This window comes from Puntigrus tetrazona, unplaced genomic scaffold (genome assembly GCF_018831695.1).
Source record: "Puntigrus tetrazona isolate hp1 unplaced genomic scaffold, ASM1883169v1 S000000776, whole genome shotgun sequence".
In the NCBI taxonomy this organism is placed as follows: domain Eukaryota; kingdom Metazoa; phylum Chordata; class Actinopteri; order Cypriniformes; family Cyprinidae; genus Puntigrus; species Puntigrus tetrazona.
The window spans coordinates 134,780-160,581 of record NW_025048382.1 but is presented as its reverse complement, the minus strand read 5'-3'; the positions used below and the strand labels follow the sequence as shown (position 1 = coordinate 160,581).

The 25,802-nt window shown below is 43.7% G+C and overlaps 1 pseudogene; it reads right to left on the bottom strand.

Moving 5' to 3' along the window:
* LOC122335425 overlaps positions 1 to 20,972 on the bottom strand; it is a 44,785-nt pseudogene extending 23,813 nt beyond the window's left edge.
* Between the last annotated feature and the right edge of the window lie 4,830 nt (positions 20,973 to 25,802).

The window sequence follows — 25,802 nt, the reverse complement described above, 5'->3', positions numbered from 1 at the left end:
AACACAGCCCGACATCTGCCGCTCTTAACCCCGCGCGTGTGTGTGTGTGTGTGTGTGTGTGTGTGTGTGTGTGTGTGTGTCTGTTCACCACACACACTCCCAGTGTCAGTTCACGTTCGCATTTTACATCTTTAATACAATAGACGCTGGCTCGGTGACAATGAAGCTCATATTCTGTCCTAAATACTGATTTATTCAAAAGATAAATTGAATGCACCTCATTTTTAAAGCTTTATCAGTACATGAGTCGCAGATTCATTACAACGTGAATACTGTATCGCATTGTTGTTAAATAAAATATGCTATTATCATCATCATCAAATATTAAAAACTACAAAACATAATATGATTTTTGAGTAGGCTATAGTAGACTAGCTCAGGTCTCCTTCAGATGGTAGCATGCTGATTAAATGAGGTTTAAGCTGAACACGAGCGGTTTGGTTAACGGCGGAGCTGCTCGCGGTCTGCTTCCACAGCTTCTTGAGACAGCCTGATATAACTCTAGCATTATCTCATGAACAATAAACGTATTTCTGTGCAACGAAAATTATTGGCTTTAATGAACTTAAATATTAGGTTCAAATATTAAATACGCTGACAAGAGGACAGATCTCTGTCACCAGGTCAAATTATAGGATCATCTGTGGCCAAAAGTGTTCAAATGACGGAAAAAGTTTACAAAATGTGTTTACTGATTACAAAACCCTTAACACAGATCACTGACTGGAGCTTCTACAGTGAGACAAACAGCCCTGTCCCCAAAACAAGAGAACTAAAGACTCTTACACCCATACACACTCACACACACACACACACACACACACACACACACACACACACTCACACTCACACTCACACACTCACACACACACACACACTCTCTCACACTCACACTCACACACACCGATACCAATTATTAAAGACCAACTAGACCGATAATCTATATTTTAAACTGATTCAGTTCATCATTTCATGCACATCGATTGATTAACTTAAAAAAGCACAGTGTATATAATGCTACTGAAAAAGGAGTTTTAAAAACATATTGAGATATATATTCCTAAGGACATCAACACCTAAAATAAAACAGTGTATGACATGGGACCTTTATGAAGACTGCATCTATTTTAATGAAACTATCACACTGATAGCCGGTTGTAGGCACACTTGGTTCAATCTCATATAGAAATTTTTTATCATCCTAATTTTGGCCTATATGACAGTATCTTAATCTCAATAATTTCCGTTAGTTTTAATTTACAGTGCAGTGCAAATGAAGGCATAAAACATTCATTTAATTCATTTAATATGACTGGATTCCACGTTTCAGCCTGTGTTTTCCTCATCGCGGATGCCACAAATAGATAATATCGAGGTGTTTTACAACTTTTTCGTGGATTGTGATTTTAGCGGCGTCTGCGCGTGATCACTGAAGCACCTTTAGTTACAGAGCTTCTGTGTGAGCTAAACAAAACGTAGTTATTTTAATAGGCAAATAGTTTTTTTTAAAATGACCGATACCTGTTAATCATAAAAATGCTTAATATCGGCACCGATAATCGGCCAGAAGGATAATCGGTCGACCCCTTACTCACACTCACACACACACACACACACACACACACACACACACACACACACACACACACACACAACAATGAAAACTAATAACAGAGCCAACAGCTGAGAAGACAGCAGAATGCAGTCTGTTCATTATTTACAGTATTCTGACAGAAAGAGATGGAATTAGAGAGCAGAAGAAAACACGTGAACGCACACATCACCACAATACTGCTCCTTGTACGGCCACAAACATCTCATATGACAGAGCTTTGTAGTAATGTCTGTATTCATTTATTATTTATTTGAAGTATTTCTGCTGGTGCGCCATAAACACGGCCATGCTGCCCTTTACACAAAGACAATTCAGTTGTCTTTCAATCCCTTCTTTTCAGTGATAACACAAACGCTTTCTAAAGTGCTCTCTGATTATACCACGGTGTGTCTGAATCCAGCGTAAGATCAACAGCCGCTCAATAAAGAGCATATCCAGTACGGGCCGGGACAAAGACTCGCAGAAAATAAACATCAAACACTTCAACATCTGATCCCCAGTCAGTGACTCAAGTGCTCTTGTTACAGTCATCATCATGTCGCTCAAATAAATAGACATTTATTAGGCCTGAAGTGAAGAACACTGATATTTTATACCTGACTGAAATCTGCCTTCAGTATTGTTGTGACGTATGCTGACCACTGGATGCTTTTTAGCACGCTGCCGTTGATTTGAAGACAACAGACATGACAGCAGGAATACGGACGCTGAAAACATCATGACGCTCTCTACTGAAGTCCTTCGGGTAAACGCATCATCCGAGGGCCTTACATTACAGACACAGAGCTGTCGTGATCTTACACACACACACACACACACAGCTGAGACAAAACATCCTTTAAAATGAGTCACATCATCACACACTAAACCCCCACCTCTCAAAAAAAGTCCAATGAAATGAGGCACGGCTATTTTTAGACAGAAGCGTGATTCGTCCCTCTTTTCAGGTATTAATGAGATCAGTTCAGAGTGACCTCCGGCCCTGACGATGACCTCTGAACTACATGCATCTACAGATCACATGACATACAGTCTTCACTGATCCAGCATCTGAACAATGAAAGTTTAATACTGCTTTAGGGCAGTATTTATGTAACCACTGTGTTCTTACATTTGCTACAATGCACTTATTGTGTACAGAAATATTTTATGCATTGTACTTATATCTCTAAAAACACCTATATGTAATTGAATCTGTAATTAATTAAAAATATATTCACTGTGTTGACCCATCCATTACACCTTAACCCACCCTTAAATGACATCAGAAGACTTCATCAAATCAAAGCCCAGCCCCTAAAAACAATTAACCCTCATATAAAATCTTTCCCACTATCCCATGACCTCGTAAGGTTTTGTAAGCGCTGTGGTTAGGAACAGATGCACGTTGATTTTATTAGACGATTATAAATGTTAAGGTTAACATGTATTAAAGTGTTGAGTTGAAATGTTTTCAGCTTTGGGCTGGTTTCATGGGTCATAGTGTTAATCATTTTAAATATATTATGATCAGTATTACATCAAAATGTGAGGTCTCTTAGACCCGTACACACTCAAACCAACAACAATAACTGTATATTGAGCTTTTGTCTTCATCGCAGGCACTAACTGGAACTAACGGTTATACGGGTATAAAAACAAACGACACCGCATTTCAACTGCTTTGTTTTCTGCACTGTGACGCCAGGGAACTCTGAACACACACACACACACACGCGCACACACACACGCGCTGACTGACACAGCCTTCACAACATGAATGAAAAGAAATGCAAACAAAGCTAAAGAACCGGCCCCTGCATGTCACTGTAGTTTATTTTCTTTCCTAAATTAATTGGTTGAGTGAATAATTCAACAGCTACTGACATAATGATATAACCTGCAGAAAGCAGAGATGAAAAGAAGCCTATGAGCAAGTTACGTAAAGTGAGTTAAACTGAGTTCTCAAGAACAACATACACGTGTGCATGCAGAAAACACATCAGAGATGAGACGGGTAAAAAGAGCGAGTATGAGTCCTCAAGACCTCACACACACACACACACACACACACACACACACAAACAATGGCGAAGGCCACGCTTCCCAGCGTCGCTTCCTGAGAAACACTCTTTTGTTTAGAGAGCATCTGGCCCTGACCTCCAGCGCTTGTGCCTCGGCTGAAGCCCCGCCCTCTTTACAAGCCCCGCCCCGCTCCACCGACTCCTGGCCCTCTTCCTCTTATTGCCCTGTTTGTCTCTCGTGCCATAAGATTGGCGGATCTCTCAGTGTGCTGCAGCTGCCCGCTCTCAAAAGAGTCTCTGTGCAGCACCGGGCCGTCCACAATGCCCAGATGAATTGGATAAGCTCTTGTGTGTGTGTGTGTGTGTGTGTGTGTGTTTGAGAGAGAGAGAGAGAAAAAGAGAGAGAGAGAGAGAGAGATTGAAAGCAGAGAATGAAGAGCCATCTGTCCTATATGAGCTGAAAAAGGAAGATATTGGACTCAAGTTTCTCCTCATCGCTGCCTGGATAAAGCCATGTCAAAATATTGAACCTGAGGTTCGCCGTCTTCATCTGAGATATCACTTTCCACCAGATTCATCTCTCATGTGTCACGAGCACTGAGACGCTCCTATCGATTGATACTTGAATATGTTGAAAACACTAAGCAATATCTCCAATACACACGCACAAAAATGCTGTCTGAACACAAATAAACCTATTCCGTCCACAGTTTAGCAACAAAACACCAATAATAATAATGATAATACTGCCAGACAGAAACATCAATAACCGTAAATAAGATTTATAATGTATGAACTCTCACGACTTCACCGGCCTGGTGTTAGTCACAGTAAATGTGAAATAATATGAAGATGAAGAATACGCATAAACAATACTTTGCATCCTACTAAGCGAAATATGGCAACATTTAAAATAAGAATAAAGAAATATATGTACACATGCTCACTCACACCACCTTATTCTAATTATGAGATAGTATTTTTTATTAGCTTTTCAATGCAACAGTCAACTCTTTAACTGTTAAAATGTTAAAGATCTGATTAAATCTGATTAAAACAGAACGGTATTCCAATCTTGCTACTATGAAATGAAACTCCTGTTCATCATGTCATTCTGTTTTTTTTTTTTTGCGTTATCTTGTTAGAATGTTCAGCCGTGACTATATTTATAATAGAGCACAGCACAGGCCGTTTCCATCTCTGATAACTTTCATGCAGATATGCTTTGACGCACATACTGAAATCTGTTTATTACCATCTCAACACAATCTCCCCACAGCAGTTTCTGAAACTAATTTAAGGTTAGGGTTATTTTCGCCACATCATGAACTACCTCCACACTAAGCCAAAACACAATTCCGTGATGGAGTGTGGTATAATCATAATAAGGCACTCCAAATTTATCACATTTATTATTCTAAAGTAACTTACAACTCGCCACTCAACTGAGCAATCCAAAAAGGTTTTCCTATCATGATAGTAGCATGCGCTAGTAGCTAGCAGAGAGGCGCGAGCACTAGCGGACGCGTCAGAGACCAGCTCCCTCTGCTGGTCACTTGAGGCTGGGCCAATGACCTGTAGGCTTCACCCGTTGGGTTTTCACTGTACATCAGCTTTATTTCACTCCGTGGCTTTACAACACAGTACTGAAGGGGCCGTTCAGATACACGAGGACAACGAAACACCTCCCTGATGTTATCAGATCGTATCTGCAGACTGTACCTCTGACATTTAACACGTAACCCTGATTCGATCAAACATGCCTACGATGCTTAGAGATAGATACACACTGAACCTAGTGGCTAGCAGAGCCTTTGCTAAACTGAAACGCCAGATTCTGTGTCCATACAGTCAGAAGGACAACAGCAATAGCTGGATGCACCCAAACATCTTCACCGACGGCCGACCAATAGGCTTTTTTGATGACCGGCTTGACAGCTGCATTTTGGACGTGTCATGTCAAAATATAATAACCCTCAATCACATGCATTTCATCAAGTCGATAGGTTTTGCAGATAAAAGCTGAATTTGAGCCACTAGCATCACCGTTACCTTAAATCAGTGCAGGTACCGTCAACAACAACAACAAGCCAGCAGCGTCAGTCTGATCCATCAAAATGGCTTTTACCAGCCAGATCACATCTGCTCTGTAAATCAGCACGGCGCTGTCCCCTTCAAAGCAGATCCACCGCTAGCACCGCTCTAGATCAAGCAGCACAGCCATTTCTAAACATCCACACCGTGATCTCAAACTAGCACAGCCATTAGCGCTCCATTAACAGACTCTAAGCCGATCCCGGGATGCGCTCTCGGAGCAGCTTCTGATCAGAGCTAGCTAAGCCATCCGCCACCAATCTGTGCCATTCACAACGGCGCACACGTCCGTGCATGGCCAAAAATAAACCCACACTTGCCTGGATGTCAAGCGAGAACACGGCCCCTTCCACCGATGCTCCCTCCCGTGCGTTCGAGAGCTAATCCTTCCTTTGTGTCTGCGGCTGAAGAGAAGGGTCTGATAACGCAGGAGAAGCGAGCGTGAGGCCGACAGAGACACAGCGGATCCGGAGAGCTGAGTACGGCACGGGATCTGGAGAATGAGGAGCGCAGGAGCAGATGGGGGAGGAGAGAGAGAGAGAGAGAGAGAACGGGGGGAGGGCAGAGAGAGAGGGATCAGGGATAAAACTCCTTTAGCAGGAAACAGCAGCTGGGAGAGCAAGCGAGCGAGAGAGAGAGAGAGAGAGAGAGAGAGAGAGAGCAGGAGATTCTGGGTTACGCGGCGGCAGCATTTACTGCACACCATAACAATAGCCATCTGTGGAGGGGGACCTCTGGAGGAAGCAGCACCTGTTAGCTGCTCCGTGAGAGCGACTCGGCCCGCAGGAGTGCAGGGGGCGGGGAACGCAACAAAGGAGCACAAAGCCTGGCTCGTGTGAAGAGTCGTCGAGCAGAGACTCAGTTCTGCAGCGCTGCGCTGGAGGAGCCAAACAAAGCTCTGAACTCGCTCTAGAAAAAGCCTAGAAAAACCTCACATCCATGCTGCTCTTTCCAGCAGCAGTTTCTGAGAATATAAGCATGTTCTCGGACAGTCCCTGCCTCAACATGTAATATTCGGCTGAAAGATGCCCTAAAGATGCAGTCAGTTTGGTGTTTTGGGACACTGTCTGTGCTCCAAGCGCATCCTCCCCCACCGATCAGCCTATTGTGCTTTATTCTTTACATATGCAAAACCACTGGACTCCACAGCCCCGTCCATCCACACAGCAGCTCCATTACACATGTGTGTGTGTGTGCCTCCATCTTGTCCTCCATCCTGCTGCACGAGCGGGAAACGCATCCAGATCACAAACCACCGGCTCTTAAAGGGCCAGTTTGTACACGGATGAAAGTTGCTCACTCTTGCCTTTTCAACAGCAGGCGACTTTCCTCAAGCTTTAGCATCATGAACATACACATCACGAGGGTGAAGTGTTCTGCAGAGTGTTCTGAAGAAAACATAGCACCCATAAGCGTCAGAAATGACCAGTTAGGACTTATTGTGAGCCGTCAGGTCCTCTGTCAAGCCCGCACCTGGCACCTGGACTTCAGTTAACTCCGTTTGAGGGCTTTAGTGTGCAGTGATTCACAAAATAAACAGGAGCAAACACTGGTGACACGTTCTAATAGATTTCAGCTGCAAGGCATTGATAAGTAATTAGCTAATGATGAACTAATAATTTACAAAATTAGCAATTTACAAGCAATATGATGATTTGTTAATTAATTGTAATTGTAATAAAAGTGAAATGTCAATTTTTTTGTAGATGAAGTTATCGATAATTTACAAGTGATTAGATGATGATTAACTAAGCATTTAAAAAACACGACTATATGTTCATAAATGTTTATTAAGTAATATGCTAACGATTTAGAAATACTTGTAAGTTATCTTAAATAGCATCATGAAATAATCCTTAGTAAAAGGATATATATTTTTTCAATGTAAGAGGTTGCAAACAATATATTTTAGTTACGTTTAAATAAAAAAATGTTAGTTAACTAAATATGTTTCCTGTATAGTTACTAGTTAAAATATTATTAATCACTTATAAATCGTTGTACCATTATCTACTAACACTTACGTTTTGTAAGTCATTGGTTCATCATTAACTGATCACTTCTAAATGCCTTACAACTGGACATGATTATAAAGTGATAACCTGAAGACTACGTTTATGTGATTTTTTAGTAGTTTTTTGTAGTCTTGTAGTATGGGTCTGACTAGCTTCAGCTTCATGCATGCATTCAATCAGATGTGTGTCAGATTTGTTTTACTGGTGTTAAGTTACGAGAATGACTGCGTGCATTTTCCATTTGCATGATTTTATAAGGCTGGATGACAGCAAAACGAGGCAAACCACGAATGCAAATACATCTGTCTATTCAGACAGGAAAAACAATGCTCAACATCGCTTTTTCAGATTGTCCAGTGACATTTGAGCACCAACAGCACAATTAGTTCTAGTGTTCACATATAATCATAGACACTTTAGACACGCTTTTTGTACATTACATGATCACTGATCATATCCTAGATGTGCTCTTTTTGAACCACTCCTAGTCAAAATCATACTCTTAATGGTGTTGAAATTCTGCAGCAAAGTGATGATATCTCAGATCATTATCTAGTCTTGTGTGAACTCATTTTAGCATAAACTGTAAATTATATTCCTTGTTACAAGTATGGTAGAATGATCACTTCTACCACGAAAGACTGCTTTGTAAGTAAACTTCAACAGCACATCAGCTGGTCACTGGGGTTCCTCAGGGTTCCTTCTCCATATACACTACATCACTGGGTCCCATCATACAAGCAGATGGCTTCTCCTACCACTGCTAAGCTGATGACACACAACTCTATCTCTTTAACCAGATGATCCAACTCTAGCTGCACAGATCTCAGGCTTCCTGGAGGACATCTCACGATGGATGAAAGAACATCACCACAGCTCGACCTGGGAAAGAGTGATCTTATCTTCCCTGCTACCCTACACAGGTCTACAGAATTATTTTACAGTTCAGTTAGGTCCATCAACAATTGCCCCCTCAACTTTGGTCAGAAATCTTGGTATAATCTTTGATGACCAGCTGAACTTCAAAGAGCACATTGCTCTTTTGTTTTTGTTGGTGTTAATTGCAGGTGTTAATTATCTGACCTAAAAGCCCACATGTAATAATCTAGAACACTGTCTAAGGCTTGAGGGCTGCTCTGTTAATTCTTCAGCATCGCTTAGAAATTTCAAACTCCATGTCAAAACTGTATCTAAATAACCTTTGGAATATTAGAACTAGTAAGTATGACCCTATTAGCCAGTTATATCAATACTGTACTGGCTCCCTATCAAACATCGGATAGATTTTATATTCTTGCTAATTACATAAAAGGTCCTGAATGGTTTATCTCCTCAATACTTGAGCGAGCTCTTATCACATTATGATCCTGTGTTCTGAAAATTGTACTGAAAATTGAGTGTTTACTATCTTTCTTTTGCATTATTGACATATCACTTCCTATTTAATACTGTAAAGCTGATTTGACGCGATCTGTATTGTCAAATTCATTATTTATATAAAGCTGATTTGACTATTCTTGACATAATATATGCATTTTAACTGAATGGACACCAGCTCCCAACTATCAACACTAGTTTGGATTTAACGCTTAACAAGGCAAGGTGAACGAAAACGAGCATAATACTTGATGAAGACTAACTAAAGCAGAAGCACACGTGCAGTGGAGCAATGAAAGAGTCCGTGTAAAAATCGATTGGTTTTTTGTTGCCAGCATGTTTTGGCACACGTACTCTCACCGGGCTAAAATAAAGAATACTCATTTAAATACAAACAAAGACAGATTCAAACTCACAGTCAGCCAATCAGAGAGAGAGAACAAACCAGATGGAATGGCATCCTCCAATCACTGCACACGCACAGAAAGAGGCCACCAATCAGCTTTGAACACAGGTTTAAACTGCCTTTGTGTGAACTGTTGTATTTTCTTCAGTCGGGCAGAAAGTGAAGGAAATGTAAATAATATTTACTGTTGCCTTATTTACAGTTTAGATTATTTTAGTAGTATTTGAACATTTCTTCATATTATATAAAATATCTATGTACGTCTTAATGTATATACATAATGATATACACTTTCAAGGTCGCTCAGAAATGAGAAGATTAATATGAATTCCCAGTGTATCACTGAAATATGTCTAAAATCACACTCTCTACCAGAGATCTGACAAATTAATGGACAGGTTTAGAGACTCAAAGTCATCTGACATTTTGTTTCAATAGTTCATTAATAAAGTAAATCATTGTTTCACATCTTTCCCTTAGCCTCTGTCTCATCTACAGCACATTGCGTCCTTTGCTTATTCCTTATGAAACGTAAAAAAAAAAAAAAAAAAATCTAAATGGTAATGTAAACTCTTTTTTAGTTTGTCAAAAACCGCTCGGTTCACAGAGATCCGTTTCAGTGCATGACTTTTTAAATGATAATGAGCTACTGCTCATCTCACAAGTTGTGGAAAGTCATAATTAATACATTTTTCTTTAAAGAAATGCCTAGAAATCCCCCCAAAGTGTCTGTGTACTTTCTTCTCAGAGCTGCTCGTGGCAGTCAGAAGGACAGCTGGCAGTTATATTCACCTCACAGAAGAAGACACATGGATTTTATTTCACGCCACATTTTGTTAGGCACTGAATGATACAAAGCCTTGAAGATGAAGATGAAGAAAAGCTGAAGAACCAGAATCTAAAATCATATTAATCTTCCTCAGTTTGCAAACTTGAAGAAAGAATAATCCTAAAGGGAGAAATGAGATACACTTCTAGTTTCAACATTCCTCTTCAAAACAAATAAGCGTCACTTATTGACCGCTTAAAATGTTAACAATATAACAGTTAATAACAAGATAATAATTGAGCTATTCGGCGGGATTCAGAGATATTCCTATTTTTTACATTCTCCATAATTATGTCTAGGTTTAGGTTTGGAGTGAGGTTAAGAGACCTAAAATCCATGCATACAACGGTCAAATGTTCCTCTATGAACAGGCTGTGCAGTAGAAGACTCTCGTGTTTATTAGATGTGCAGTGTCTCTTCTTGTGAACACAGCCGAGTCCCTTTCCAATATATCACATTCAGAGAATCATTATAATCCTCAAACCCGGAGGATTGAAGCAGTTTACCGGATTTAGCGTCACATGGCAGCAGACTCACAGCAGAACGTGCAATCAAACAGGACAAGCTTTTTAATCTGCGCACGGCCTGCTCCGAATCGCAGCGCTCCTGGAACGACAGTCAGCTTTCACACACTTTTCTCACCGGTCACCTCTGTGCTGCTCTATACTGCTGTTTACAGCCGTGAAATGCTGAAGAGATGACGAAGACTCGCCGGCTGCTTGCACAAACAACTTACTGAGAACTGCATGCAGTTTCTAAGACAGCGATTAGATCAATTAAAAATCATGTGAAGGATTCTCAGGGAGGTGTGCTGAGGCCCCCTGGTGGACGACCTCACTGAACTACCGCGTGTCAGTCGGTCATAACGCTGGCTGTGGTGTGTGTTCGGTGTTGTGCTGGACTCACAGGGAGCACTGTAGCGGTGCAGGTTGTTTCTGATGCTCTCCTGCAGCCGCTGATCTGCTGAGCCCTTCTGAAAGCGCTGACTCAAGAAATAACTCAAGTCCTTCTTCAGTCTGCCACCTGAAAACACACACACACACTAATCAGTGCAAAATAGACAGTTACTGTTTTATGGAATATTATAAGGCTTATTATTTATCCATGCAAAAGAAAAAAATTCCTTTCATGCGACATATATATATATATCTGCCAGCAGGTGGCGCTGGTGGAGCAGCAGAGATGCAGCGTTTCCTTGGTTACCGCGAAATGAAATGAAACTGCTGTCTGTGTGCTGATGTACAATGTAATCAATGTACTGAAATGATCCAAGCGGACACGGTGCTAGATCATATGAGGTTAGATCCGTGCCTCATCTCAAACACAGAACAGGACCTCTCTTCTCTCCGTACTGTATAACCTGCTAATCACTCACGAGAAATCCTCTTTTGTTGTCTTTTTAGTTTAAAACAGACCATTTCGCGAAAGAACGCGTTTACAAAACTGATGGACATATGGACAAATAGAACCATACCTGAAACAGAGAACTAATGAAGACAGTAATATATTGTAATAAAATTATTTATGATGCTCCCTCAGCTCGACGAGCGCTTCTCTGATGAGGAGAGGGGCGTGGCCTCGAAATTAAAGGGGAACGACTCAATAAAACATTTTTGATGATAAGTTTGCAATAAATCATAAAATAGAATTCAGAAAAGATAAAATAGAAAACAGATTGTAGGGGAAAATAAAAAAGATTTCTGTGAATGAAAAGCTAGATTACAGTGTGGTCTTCAAAGGCCAGGTCCCTGTGTACACCGCAGTACACACTCAGTGCCCTCAGGAGATCCGTCTGCCGGCCCTGCCAGGTTCCTGTCTCCAGCGAAGTAGACCAGCCATCTTAGACACTGTGGGAACACCAGAGGCCAGTCTTGAGAGACTGCTGCCCTTAGCAGTATTGGCTACTGTCAAATGTGTCTCAGTGGGTCCTGCACATTGCCCCACTCTGATGAGCCCTGAGTAGGCTCTGGTGATGGAACAGGAAGTAGATACTCCTTTAAGGGAGGAGGCCATCGAGGTGGTTCCTCTTCATCTAAGAGAATCCAAATTCTACATCCAAGGAAGGATGGAGGCCTGAGGTCGCATTTTGAATCAATCCAAGGACTGGTTTGTCACGATAGATCTAAAAAACCTGTATGTCCACATCTCCATCCTTCCCTCTCACAGGAAGTTCATGAGGCTTACCAGTATTGGAGGCTTTTCCATTCGGCCTTGCACTCTCACCCCATGAAGTTAAGACTGAACGCCAAGAAAAGTGTGCTTTCTCCAGTACAGAGAACCACTTATCTTGACGTGGGATTCGACCAGGCACGAATGTCTCCTGCTCGAGTCGAGTCGATTCTCAATTCAGTCGTGAGAGTGTGAGAAGGCCGTTCACTCACTGTCAAGCAGTCTCGGAGATGGCTGGGTCTGATGGCAGTTCCGTCCCAGCGTGAAACCCCTTGGCCAGCTCTACATGAGAACCCTACAGTGATGGCTCAGGACCAGGGTTTCACATGATCAAAGGGTCACGCCGAGACGTACATGCCTTGGACATGTGGAGGAAACCTTGGTTCCTGTTTTAGAGGAACATCTCCAGGTTACGTATGTAACCATGTCTCCTCGCTGAGTTCCGGCATCTATGCCAGCACTTGCTTAGAAGTTGATGCCATTAGCACTCCATGTGCTTTAAAGCTTTTTGGCCGATGATGTCACCTGCCTATGACATAGTAGTATTCAAATATAGACATGCACTAGAGGTCCATCTTAAACCCCTGTGCCAGGCATTTTTTTCAGTAGCTAACAAGAATGGTTCAGTACTGAAACCACATTTTCAAAACTGGATTACCGACATGAATTTTGACCAAATGGTTCAAAACACAGCAAACCTGATTCAAAATTGAGCGATTTGGTCAAAATCTAGTTTTCAATCCAACAGAAACATATACTCAATCATAGCGCATAGACTGATATAATTCTAACATGTTTCAGTTCTACCTGCATATTAGTGTCACAAACACACCCACCAGATCACCGTCTCCCACGCCAATCACCCGCTCATCATCCCCAGAATTCTAGCCACCTGTTCACCACACCTGTTAGTAATTAACTCACCTCCTTATATACTCCGGAAACCCAGTCTTTCCTCGGCTGGGATTGAAGTTACGCTCCCATACTTCTGTCTGCGTTCCCGAACTCGTTCTCCCTGTGATCACCCCTGCTGATACGGACTATCCGCATTTGAGTATTTGTTTTTGTTTCTTCCTGGTTTTGAGCTGATGTATGCTCGGCGTAAAGCCCATCTTAAGTTTCATTAAAACGTTGCCAGTGTTTTCCTGCCTGCCTGCCTCATCTCTCCTCAGACCGTGACAGAATCCCAGCCCTGATATAAGACGAGATGGAAGAAGACGCCAACACGGAACCCACCAGCTCGCCGAATCCACTATCCGAGATCGCCGCGGCTATCCACGCGGCTTTGTCCCGACCCACTCCAGCTCCGGCATGTCCCCTCGCTCGACCGTCACCGTACTCCGGTGAGAGAGAAACGTGCAACGGTTTTGTGCTACAATGTTCCCTGTATCTGGAGTCACAGGCGCACCAATTCACCTCCGAAGCTGCCAAAGTAACTTTTATCATCGCACTGTTACCAGGACGAGCGCTGCAGTGGGCGGAAGCCCTCCACTCAGCCCGGAACCCTGTCGTGAATTCAGCCACCACCTTCCTGACTCATTTGAAAGAGGTATTTGGACCCATTACCTCCCTACTTTCTGTACATGATGAACTGTTTAATCTCCGACAGGCAGACGCAGGGATTCACGATTACGCCATTCGCTTCCGAACTCTGGCGGTGGCTAGTGGCTGGAATGAGCCGGCGCTACTCTCCGTGTTCCGCCGGGGATTACAGCCGGCGCTTCGCCAGCAAATGGCGATATATGAGGATACCGTGGGACTAGAAGCGTTTATTAACAAAGCGATCCATATTTCCCAAAACCTTAATGCCTGTGTGGATCCCCGTCAGCCACCAGCGCCACCTACCTCACCGCCTCCGATTTCAGCCGACGAGCCCATGATTACGGACACCTACCATCTCACTCCCGCCGAACGCACCCGCCGACTTGCTGCCAACCTATGTCTCTACTGTGGACACCCGAATCACCGCCTCAACACCTGTCCTGTCCGGCCCCCGCGCCCAGCGGTGAGTACGATTCGTTTCACTCCTCAAGTTACCAATCTACCACATATCGCTGGTACATTGATCCATGCCAACCACCTCTTCCCAGTTTATATCCTTGTGGACTCCGGTGCCGCCGGAAACTTCATCTCCTCGAGGACCCTCCACAGACACCAGATTCCCTCTCACCCAAATGACACTACCTACAGCATCAGCACCATCCAGGGAACCCCGCTGGGCCGGGGCCGCGTCCACCGCACCACACCACCTCTCACCCTGCAAATCGGTCAGCTTCATCTGGAGGAACTTCAGCTCCTCGTCCTAGAGGACGCCGTGGTGGATGTCGTGCTCGGGAGACCCTGGTTGGAGCAACACCAGCCTGACATCCTCTGGAGGACCGGTGAAATCCAAAAATGGAGTGTTTTCTGTTTCCAAAACTGCTTGAAGAATCTGCCCCTGCCTGTTTATAATTATCCTTCCATACCCGTAGGATCCACTTCAGTGGAGAGTCCGGAGCCCGAGCACGACACGCCCATTCCCGAACCGTACCAGGATTTCCAGGATGTGTTCAGCAAGTCGGCGGCTACTCACCTTCCTCCACACCGGCCATGGGATTGCGCCATTGACCTACTGCCAGGTGCCAAACTTCCCAAAGGTCATGTCTACCCCTTATCAGTCCCGGAGAGGGCGGCGATGGAGGAGTACGTGGAGGAGGCCCTCCAACAAGGTTTCATTCGTCCCTCTACCTCGCCAGCCGCATCCAGCTTCTTCTTCGTGGCCAAGAAAGACGGTGGCCTCCGACCTTGCATCGACTACCGAGCCCTCAACTCCCAGACCGTCAAATTTGCCTATCCACTTCCTCTCATTCCTGCCGCTTTGGAGAACCTTCGTGGAGCCACCGTCTTCACAAAACTCGACCTCCGAAGCGCCTACAATCTTATTCGTATCCGCAGGGGTGACGAATGGAAAACAGCGTTCATCACTCCCACCGGACACTACGAATATCTTGTCATGCCGTATGGCCTCGCCAACAGTCCCTCAGTGTTCCAGGACTTCATGAATGAGATCTTCCGAGACATGCTAAACCGCTTCCTCATCATTTATATTGACGACATTCTCATCTACTCCCCGGATCTTCCAACTCATCGCCTACACGTACGTCAAGTCCTAACCCGCCTGAGATACCACCACCTCTACCTCAAACTGGAGAAATGCCGCTTCCACCAATCCTCTGTTCACTTTCTGGGCTATATCGTCACCCCTGCGGGCCTCCAGATGGATCACCAGAAGACCCGGGCAGTGCAGGAGTGGCCGAAACCCAATTCTATAAAGGAAGTACAACGTTTTCTCGGATTTGCTAACTTCTATCGTCGATTCATTCCCGCCTACAGTAACCTGTCTGCTCCCTTAACCTCTCTCACCCGTTCCTCCAACAGACCTTTCACCTGGACCCTGAGGCACAACATGCATTCCAAACCCTGAAGGCCTTTTGCACTGCACCCATCCTCCATCATCCGGACCCCAACAAGCGCTTTGTGGTCGAGGTGGATGCGGCTACCCTGGGAGTCGGTGGCGTCCTCTCCCAGTGGCATGGCGAACCTCCCGTACTCCGTCCATGTGCGTATTTCTCCCGCAAACTGTCCCCGGCGGAGCAGAACTACGACGTGAGGCAACCGGGAACTCCTCGCCATCAAGCTCGCACTAGAGGAGTGGCGGCACTGGCTGGAAGGATCCCAGTTCCCTTCTCGGGTTATCACAGATCACAAAAACCTCCAATACCTCAGAAACGCTCAACGCCGGAACCCCCGACAAGCCCGTTGGTCCTTATTCTTCACACGCTTTAATTTCACCATCTCCTACAGACCTGGCTCCAAGAACGGCAAAGCCGACGCGCTCTCCCGTATTCATCAACCTGATCAGGTACCCGACTCACCCGAACCTATTCTTCCTCCTCATATCTTTGCCGCTCCTATAGTGTGGGAACTGGAGGACCAGATCCGTGCCGCCAGCCGCGAGGAACCCGCTCCGCCGGGAGGTCCGGAGGGCCGCCTATATGTACCATCTCGCCTGCGCCGCCTCCTGGACTCCGCACACACCTCTCTGGGAACCGGGCATCCTGGCAGGTACCGAACCCTCTCTATTCTCTCCCAAAGGTTCTGGTGGCCGCGGATGACACAAGACGTTGCTAGGTATGTCCGCTCCTGCCCAGTCTGTGCTGTAACCTCCACACCTCGTCGGCTCCCGGCAGGCAAGCTCCAACCTCTCCCCATACCCGAGCGGCCCTGGTCCCACATCGGAATTGATTTTGCCACCGATCTACCTCCCTCTGACGGCCACACAGCTGTATTAATAATAGTAGACCGGTTCTCTAAAATGTAAAATTTGTCCCTTTACCTGGTATTCCCACAGCTTTGGACACCGCTCTGGCTCTCTTCGACAACGTCTTCCGAAACTTCGGACTACCCGAAGACATGGTATCGGACCGGGGCCCGCAATTCACATCACGGGTCTGGCGAGAGTTCTTCCGTCTACTGGGGGTGACAGTCAGCCTCACCTCCGGGTACCATCCCCAGGCAAATGGCCAGACGGAACGTAAGGTCCAGGAGCTTGCCCGATACCTGCGCGCTTACTGCCACCAGAACCAGAATAGCTGGAACCAGTACCTGCCCTGGGCCGAGTATGCCCAGAACTCACTCCGCCAGATCACCACCGGGCTCACCCCATTCCAATGCGTGCTGGGCTACCAACCTCCTCTGTTCCCCTGGTCGGGTGAGCCCTCTTCGGTTCCGGCGGTAGACTACTGGTTCCGGGAGAGCGAGAGGGTGTGGGACTCAGCCCATGTCCAGCTTCAACAGGCAGTGCGACGCCATCAACACCAGACGGATGTCCGTCGGTCACCTAACCCCATCTACCAGCCGGGAGAATTGGTTTGGCTCTCCACCCGAGACATCCGTCTTCGCCTGCCCTGTAAAAAGCTGAGTCCCCGGTACATTGGTCCTTTTCCCGTGGCCCGGCAGATCACCCCTGTCACCTACCGGCTCCAACTACCACGTCAATATCGTATCTCACCCTCCTTCCACGTTTCACTCCTGAAAAAATTCACTAATCCTGTTCTTCCTCCCTCCACAGACGCGGAACTACCCCCCCCACCTCCCGAGATCGAACCCACCGAGAACGTCTACCGGGTCCAGGAAATCCTTGGCTCTCGGCAACGGGGCAACCGCCTCCAGTACCTAGTGGACTGGGAGGGATTCGGCCCTGAGGAGCGGTCGTGGGTAAACCGCGATGACATCTTGGACCCGACACTCCTCCAAGACTTCCACCAGGCCCATCCAGAATGCCCAGCTCCACGTCCCCGTGGCCGTCCCCGTCGCCGTTCGCGGGCGCCAGGAGGCACCCGTAGAGGGGGGGGTAGTGTCACAAACACACCCACCAGATCACCGTCTCCCACGCCAATCACCCGCTCATCATCCCCAGAATTCTAGCCACCTGTTCACCACACCTGTTAGTAATTAACTCACCTCCTTATATACTCCGGAAACCCAGTCTTTCCTCGGCTGGGATTGAAGTTACGCTCCCATACTTCTGTCTGCGTTCCCGAACTCGTTCTCCCTGTGATCACCCCTGCTGATACGGACTATCCGCATTTGAGTATTTGTTTTTGTTTCTTCCTGGTTTTGAGCTGATGTATGCTCGGCGTAAAGCCCATCTTAAGTTTCATTAAAACGTTGCCAGTGTTTTCCTGCCTGCCTGCCTCATCTCTCCTCAGACCGTGACAATAACAGACTATATGTATGTTTTGTAATCTTCATTTTACCTTCAACTGAAACCCATTTTACGGTGCTGAATGTGTTTACTCTTGGCAAGACATGACAGCATCTAAAACTGAAGGAGTCATTACAATAGAAAAACTGGGCTTGTTTCCACCACATAAAAAAAAAAGAAAAACCCTAATTGTTCACGGTTCAGATATCTGTTATTGTAACTGTGAGTTTATGTCTTACAGTTACTTACTTTATCAGAGTTTTGAAATACTGTAAATTCACAATTGCAAGAAAAACAGTCATAATTCTAAGATAAAGTCAGTTACCTTTCACTCTTTATATTCCATGAAATACATAACTTTCATATTTCTCTCTCTCTCTCTCTCTCTAATTCAGTGTTGTTCATCCACAAAACCAATTCAAAATTGTATTTTTTATTCTATGTTGGTAAAAAAAGACTATTCCATCAAGTGAGGAGGAATAAACTATTTTTTAAATATTTCAGTGATCTGTTACTCAGCTGTTACAGTATTTTATTTTATAAAGAGATATTTCTCAATTCTTTTGAGCTGCAGGACTAGACGCTTTATACTATATTTTAGGTCTGGAACAGTAGGCCTTCATTTCTGACCTGCTGTGTTTAAACATTTGTAAAAAATGATAAGAACGATCCATGATCTTTTTTGGGGGGGGTAAACACTTGTTTGTGTAAAAAGAAAATGTAAGCATTTTAGAAACGTGTTAATTGACTGAATATCTGAAACTCTGACTAGAGACTGGACAAAGAGACTTAGCAATAGAAAAAAACTAAATATTTTCTCAGATTTTCTGTTTGAATATAATTCCTGCAGAAATGGATAGTTTGTGATCATTGTGATTTGAATGTGTTTTCAGGTTGTGAGTATGAATGACAAAAGTGTTTGTGAATTTAGAAAAATGTGGTCATTGCATACATTTCGTCTGAAAGCAATGAGAAATGATTCACAGTTTGGTCACATAGACTTCTGTGTCTCTGAGTGTGTGAAGAGTTTTGAAAACGTGGCTTCGGTATTGAACAATGCTTGTTACCAACTGAAACGCCTTTCTTAAGATGAATGGAAACGTTTGATTTGATGTTATGATGGTACACATAACCTCTCAAAATAACACTTCAGACCTGCTTCAGGTTTCTGAGCGCATGTGTGTGGAGACTGGAACCTAGCAACCGTCCCTGAGGCCCTCCATCCGGGCCCCTGAGGAGCTGTGCTGCATCACCTCTTCAGTCTCGCACTTCCAGACTCAAAACACAAGATCTCCTGCAGCCAGACCTTCATGTGCCAAGCAGAGGCAGGGGTCAAGCAGTGACGAACTCATCTCAGTCCCACACAGACTGTGAAACTGTGAGAAATGTTTTGAGACGTAAAAGTGCCTGCAGTTGTGTTTGAAGGGAGGTGAAGGGTTAAAGAAGCGTGTGTGTGTGTGTGTGTGTGTGTGTGTGAAAACCACCCCAAACCTGTAAGATCTTTGTTCATCTTCAGAACGCAAATTAAGCTATTTTTGATGAAACTTGAGAGATAGATAGACAAATAAATAGAACAATAGAGCAATATAACGACGGGCATACAGATCGACAGATAGATAGATAGATAGATAGATAGATAGATAGATAGATAGATAGATAGATAGATAGATAGATAGAGACGCGCCTCTGTTCCCAGAGATCTGAGAGAGAGAGAGAGAGAGAGGTGTGGAATAATGAGGCAGTGTTCTCTGTTACATAACCTGCTCAATGATTGTCCACAGATGAACACAGTCCTGCCACAGCTCCTGTGTGTGTGTGTGTGTGTGTGTGTGTGTGTGTGTTCACGAGGGTGTGTGATATGATGTAAGGCTGACTAATAATGTCATGAAGGCTCGTCCTGGTGAGTTTAAACTCATGAAAGCTGTTGTTTTAATCACACTGAAGCTGATGTTCTCGTCTGCTAAACACAGTGCTTTAACTGTCCTAGAGACCTTCAGGAGACCCCCAAAATAAACATTTCTTCTTCATGTTGCTCCAAACTGACTTCCATATGAAGAAAAAATAATAACAATGGCAGCAGCTGTCTGGAATAAACATGAAGATGAGTAAATGATTGACAGAGCTAAAAACACTGCAATTAATGTGTTGTAATCTTACAGTAATGTTAATAACACATCAGAACAATCATATTTTAAAGCGTGACAAAAATAATTCAAACTTATTGAAATGTCTTTCAAGTAAGGTATATATCTGCAAACACAGTTTATAATTAAACTTTGAACATGTCTAGAACCAACGCTTTTTCCTCCCTGAACTCGACTTGATTCAGTCACACTTCCATTTCCAGAAGGAGATCAAATACAGCACATCATAAATCAGTTAGGTCAACTTTCGATAAAAAGTGACACGATGACAAGAAAGTCTCTCGTATTGTTGTGTACGGATGTAAAGCGGTGGGAGTCACCTGCTCGCGCGGTCTTGATCCGGACGGGATCCTCGCAGAGCTCCAGCAGACCGAGCAGGTCACCGAGGGTCAGTCCGGACACACTCACACCCTCCACCTCCAGCAGTACGTCCCAGCGAGCGCCGGACCTCGGCGGCCGGACCCAGGCGAAGCGGCCGCTCTGTGCTCCGCCGCTCAGCTGCAGCGGGAGCCGGCCCGAGGAGCCCCGCCACACCGCGCTCTCCCGCGGCTCCATCCCTGCAGACACACCGCCGAACAACTCGCTAGTTGTCGTTAGTCACGCCTATAACCGGCTCTCGGTCCAAAGCGCACTCGCTTTATCGTTATATAGCTGTGGAAGATTAATAACTCAGCAGTGAAGGTGTTCGTTAATATCAGGTTGAGCACCAATTAGACAGACCGCAGTCAGATTTATTCAATCATTTTGTTTTATATTTATTATTTTTGAAAGTTCAGAGTGAACAGAATACTCTTTTATGTCTACAGCAGCCTTTAAAGACAGAACAGAGCATACTTTTTTAGGATATGCTCAAATAAAACCAGTCCATTTACACCACTGAATAAGAATAAAAAAAAAATTATCCCACAATTGTAATTTAGCCCATATACGGGAAATTCTTGACTTGTTTTCTTTCAATTGCAGTTTATATCACACATCTCCGACTTCATTTATAACTGAGTGTGTGTGACTGTGAGTGTATGAGAGTGTGTGTGTGTGTGTGTGTGTGTGTGTGTGTGTGTGTGTGTGTGTGTGTGTGTGTGTGTGTGTGTGTGTGACTGTGAGTGTGTGTGTGACTGTGTGTGTGTGTGTGTGAGAGAGAGAGAGTGAGTGTGTGTGTGTGTGTGTGTGTGTGTGTGTGTGTGTGTGTGTGTGTGTGTTATGCTTTCAACCTCTAATGCAGAAAAATTAATTTGTGTTATATTAGTTTATGACCTCAAGGTTAGATTATTGTAATGCTTTATTGGGTGGTTGTTCTACACGCTTGATAAACAAACTTCAGCTAGTCCAAAACGCAGCAGCTAGAGTCCTTACTAGAACTAGGAAGTATGATCATATTAGCCCGGTTCTGTCAACACTGCACTGGCTCCCTATCAAATTACCTATAAAGCGCTGAATGGTTTAGCTCCTCAATACTTGAGCGAGCTCTTATCACATTATAGTCCTGCCCGTCCGCTGCATTCTCAAAACTCTGGCCATCTGATAATATCTAGAATATCAAAATCAACTGCGGGCGGCAGATCATTTTCCTATCTAGCACCTAAACTCTGGAACAATCTCCCTAACTCTGTTCAGGAGGCAGACACACTCTGCCAGTTTAAATCTAGATTAAAGACACATCTTTTTAACCTAACCTACACATAACACCCCAACATACTTTTTATTATTCAAATCTGTTAAAAGATTTTTAGGCTGCATTAATTAGATAAGCTTGAACTGGGAACACTACTCCTACAATACGATGTACTTGTGACATCGTAAAAAGAATGGCATCTACGCTAATATTAGTCTTGTTTCTTTCTTAATCTGTTTCACAGTTTGTATCCAGACTAGATGGTGGATCAGCACCCAGAGATTATGTTCATCAGAGACCAGAACACCTAGATGAGCTCTGTGGACCAATCACCAGATCCTGATGCACACACACACACACACACACACACACACACACATACACACAATTGTATTCTTCTGCGTCATACTGTTCAGTGCTTTGATGCAACCTGTGTTATTAAAAGCACTATATAAATAAAAATGATTGATTGATTGTGTGTGTGTGTGTGTATGTGTGTGTGTGTGTGTGTGTGAGTGTGTGTGTGAGTGCGTGTGTGTGTGTGCGAGTGTGTGTGTGCAAGTGTGTGTGTCTGTGTGAGTATGTGTGTGTGTGTGTGTGTGCAAGTGTGCTTCTTAAAAATAGATTTAAAAGTAAAAGTATTATAAATTAGAAATAAAAACTAATATAGTTGACATATTTAGTTGTTGATGAAAGTTTAATGTGCTCTGATGTCACTGAACATTTCCATAGAAACCACCTAAACAATCTTTCACACACACTTTTAAAGAGACAGTGCAGTGCTGTGGAGGAAATGACATCAGTGCTGTGTCGCAGATATATTTAGTACAAAGAGTAGTAATGATAGTTGTCTCGCATTAAATACTATGATGTTTTTTTTTACTTTTATTAGCGCTCAGTTCAGGCCCATTAAAAGTTAGCAGATAACATTTTTGATAGTTTGACAAAGAAAGAGGAATTTGTGTGAAAATGATTTGTGTTTTTAAAAATATGACCAAAGAACATAAACGTGTCCGTAGTGTAAGAATCACCTTGTTACACAACACAGTTTGAACTGCTTTTCTTTACTTTAAAGATCTGTGGTCAGTTAATCATTGTTGCTTTCATGAACTTCCCACACAATGAAGTATGACCTCAAACTACATCATGTTAATATGATGAACAATAGAAAGCATTCCAAAGCAGAAGTCCCGGTCACTCCCTGAGATCCCAAACTCTTTTTCCAGAAATAGACCTTTTAAGTAAAACTTTGACTCCAGTCCTAAATTCATGACACGTGGTTGGAGGACTTTTGTTCCTGTTGAATGGATCTGTCGAGTGAACGATTCAACAACTCACAATAACCTAGCATTTATTTAATAACTAACTAAAAGACTAGTCCTACATTTCTCCACGTTCAGCTCAGCTGTCATCTGTGTGTTACCTGTTCCTTATTGTCTTCAGTGTCACATCATCCTTCAAAAATCATCCCGATATGCTGCTTTGCTGATCAATAAACCTTCAGGATTATTTAAAACTGCATTTTTCAGTAGAAAAAAAATGATTAGGAAGATCTAATCTGGTAACTAAATACACTACCATTCAAAAGCTTGGAGTCAGTATAACTTTTCACTTATTTATTTATAGAAATGAATTCTTTTATCTGCTGCTTTGATGATGGATGCTTTGCATTGATCAAACGTGATGATAAATGCCTGTATAATGTGAAAAGAGATTTCGCATTCAATGCTGTTCTGCTGTACTTTCTACTCTTCAAAGAAACCTAAAAAAATGGAGCTGATATTTTCTGTTCACATTGAAGAAACACTGCACTTTGAACTTGAACCTGATCGGTCTTTCTCGTAGTAAAGAGCTTTATTACAGGTGCCTCGTGAAGGAAAGCTGTTTCTGAAGCAGACAGACGTGGTTCTCCATCCTTAGCAGAGGCTACAGCTGCTGCTTCAGCAGTGTTTAGTGAAAGACATCTGTCTGAATGAGTGTGTCCTAGCGACATCGAACAGAAAATGTGCCTGGGTTTCCTGTCCTTGTGTAGTATGATAATAAAATGATTGCAGCATGCAATGACTGGGGTATAAGAAGAAGAAAGAGAAGCAGGTAAATGTCTTGAGACTTTGACCGTGTCCGTTTACTGGTTAACTCCTTATCACCGGAGCACCTCTCTTTCCGGCATGATTTCACATGTTGAAACACCGAAGAGCACAGCGCAGCGCTCTTCTTTAGCTCCGCCAGCTTCATGATGACGAACCCGGTGAGGTGACTAGACTTCTGAAATGTGCTTTGAAACGCTGTCTGGCCGTGTCATCAAGCTCGCGTTCACTTTCAGACGTTCACAGACAGGTTCACTTACTCAGTGTGACTCCACATATCTGAGATCGGAAAATAAGTCCTATTTTAATAAATAAATAATGTTTGAGTATTTAACGCACATAGTTAGCAAACATTGCATAGTTGCATCATTCTTACAAAGACCCCATTCAATCAAATGTGAGGTTTTGTGGCTTGTAAAGCACGTTAATAATAATCTGTTAGCTATCTGTGCTCCTCAACGATTCCATTTTCACGTGGAAGATATCATTAAACATCTACCGCCAGAAGTGCTTCCTGTCCAGCCGGCTCTCGGTGACTCTCACGAACACAAAAGAACTAGCGACACTTTTGGGTGATTTAGCTCTCTCTTAACCTTGTGAAAACCCACTTTTATTTGTATCGCCTATGTATGTAACACTAATAGTCAACAATAGCTGAACAATAGGATTTGTAATGTTTTTCAAGGAAGTCATTTATTTGAAGCAGTAATATTGTGAAATATTTTACTATTTAAAATAGCATTAACAACAGCAGTAATGTTAATATATCAAAACCAAACAATATCAAGCCAATCTCGGGACTTTAATCGTGGGGTCTGTTTCATAAAAGACACTAAGAAGGTTTTAAGGTTTTAAAGTCTAAATCTTGAACTAATGACCAAATCATTCGGGGCTAAGGAGGTTTTTATAATCGACAGTTTAACTAAGTTGGAGCCATGTCGAATGCACTAAATAAAATAACCCTGGTTTCTTTGATCAACTCGTGCTATGAAAGCGGCCCGAGGAGTAACGCGGGAGGACTTTTATTTTGACAGCGCCTCCGCTGGTCTCCATGTTGTGTTTCCTCTGCGGTCTGCGGCTCTCTCAGAGATTACCTGTTGAATTCATGCGCTTCTCAGAAAACACCCTGATTTCTCACAATGAGGGCAGTTCCCACATGGATAGATAAAGTACACGACCGGGATAAGGTCGAGCAGTGGTAAGGCGCTTCGATTTTCTTTACATTAACTCCAGAGCGGTATAGATGTGCTTAGCAACCGTTGCTATGTAAACAATATAAGCGTCGGTGACCCATCTCGAGATGTACGAGTGATTTCTGCAGTTTTCTTTCGCTGTTATCATCACAACGCATCACTTTGAGTCAGACATGTGTGTGTGTGTGTGTGTGTGTGTGTGTGTGTGTGTGTGTCACGGTCGTGTCTCATTCTCTCTGCAGCATCTATGACCTGGCCTTCAGACCCGACGGCTCTCAGCTCATAGTGGCGGCGGGAAACCGAGTTCTGGTAAAACACTTCCCCTCATGTATGAATGATCAGCCCTTACCAGGACGAATTGATTATAGGAGCTATGTTTCATTTTTATAACCCCAAGTCAGCTTTACTACAAATACCATGGTTAAGACAAGGTTAGTGTAGCAAGTGTTACCATGGTTTAACTACAGCAACCATAGTTTTTTGTTGTAAAAATAGGGTTAATTTTCCCAAGG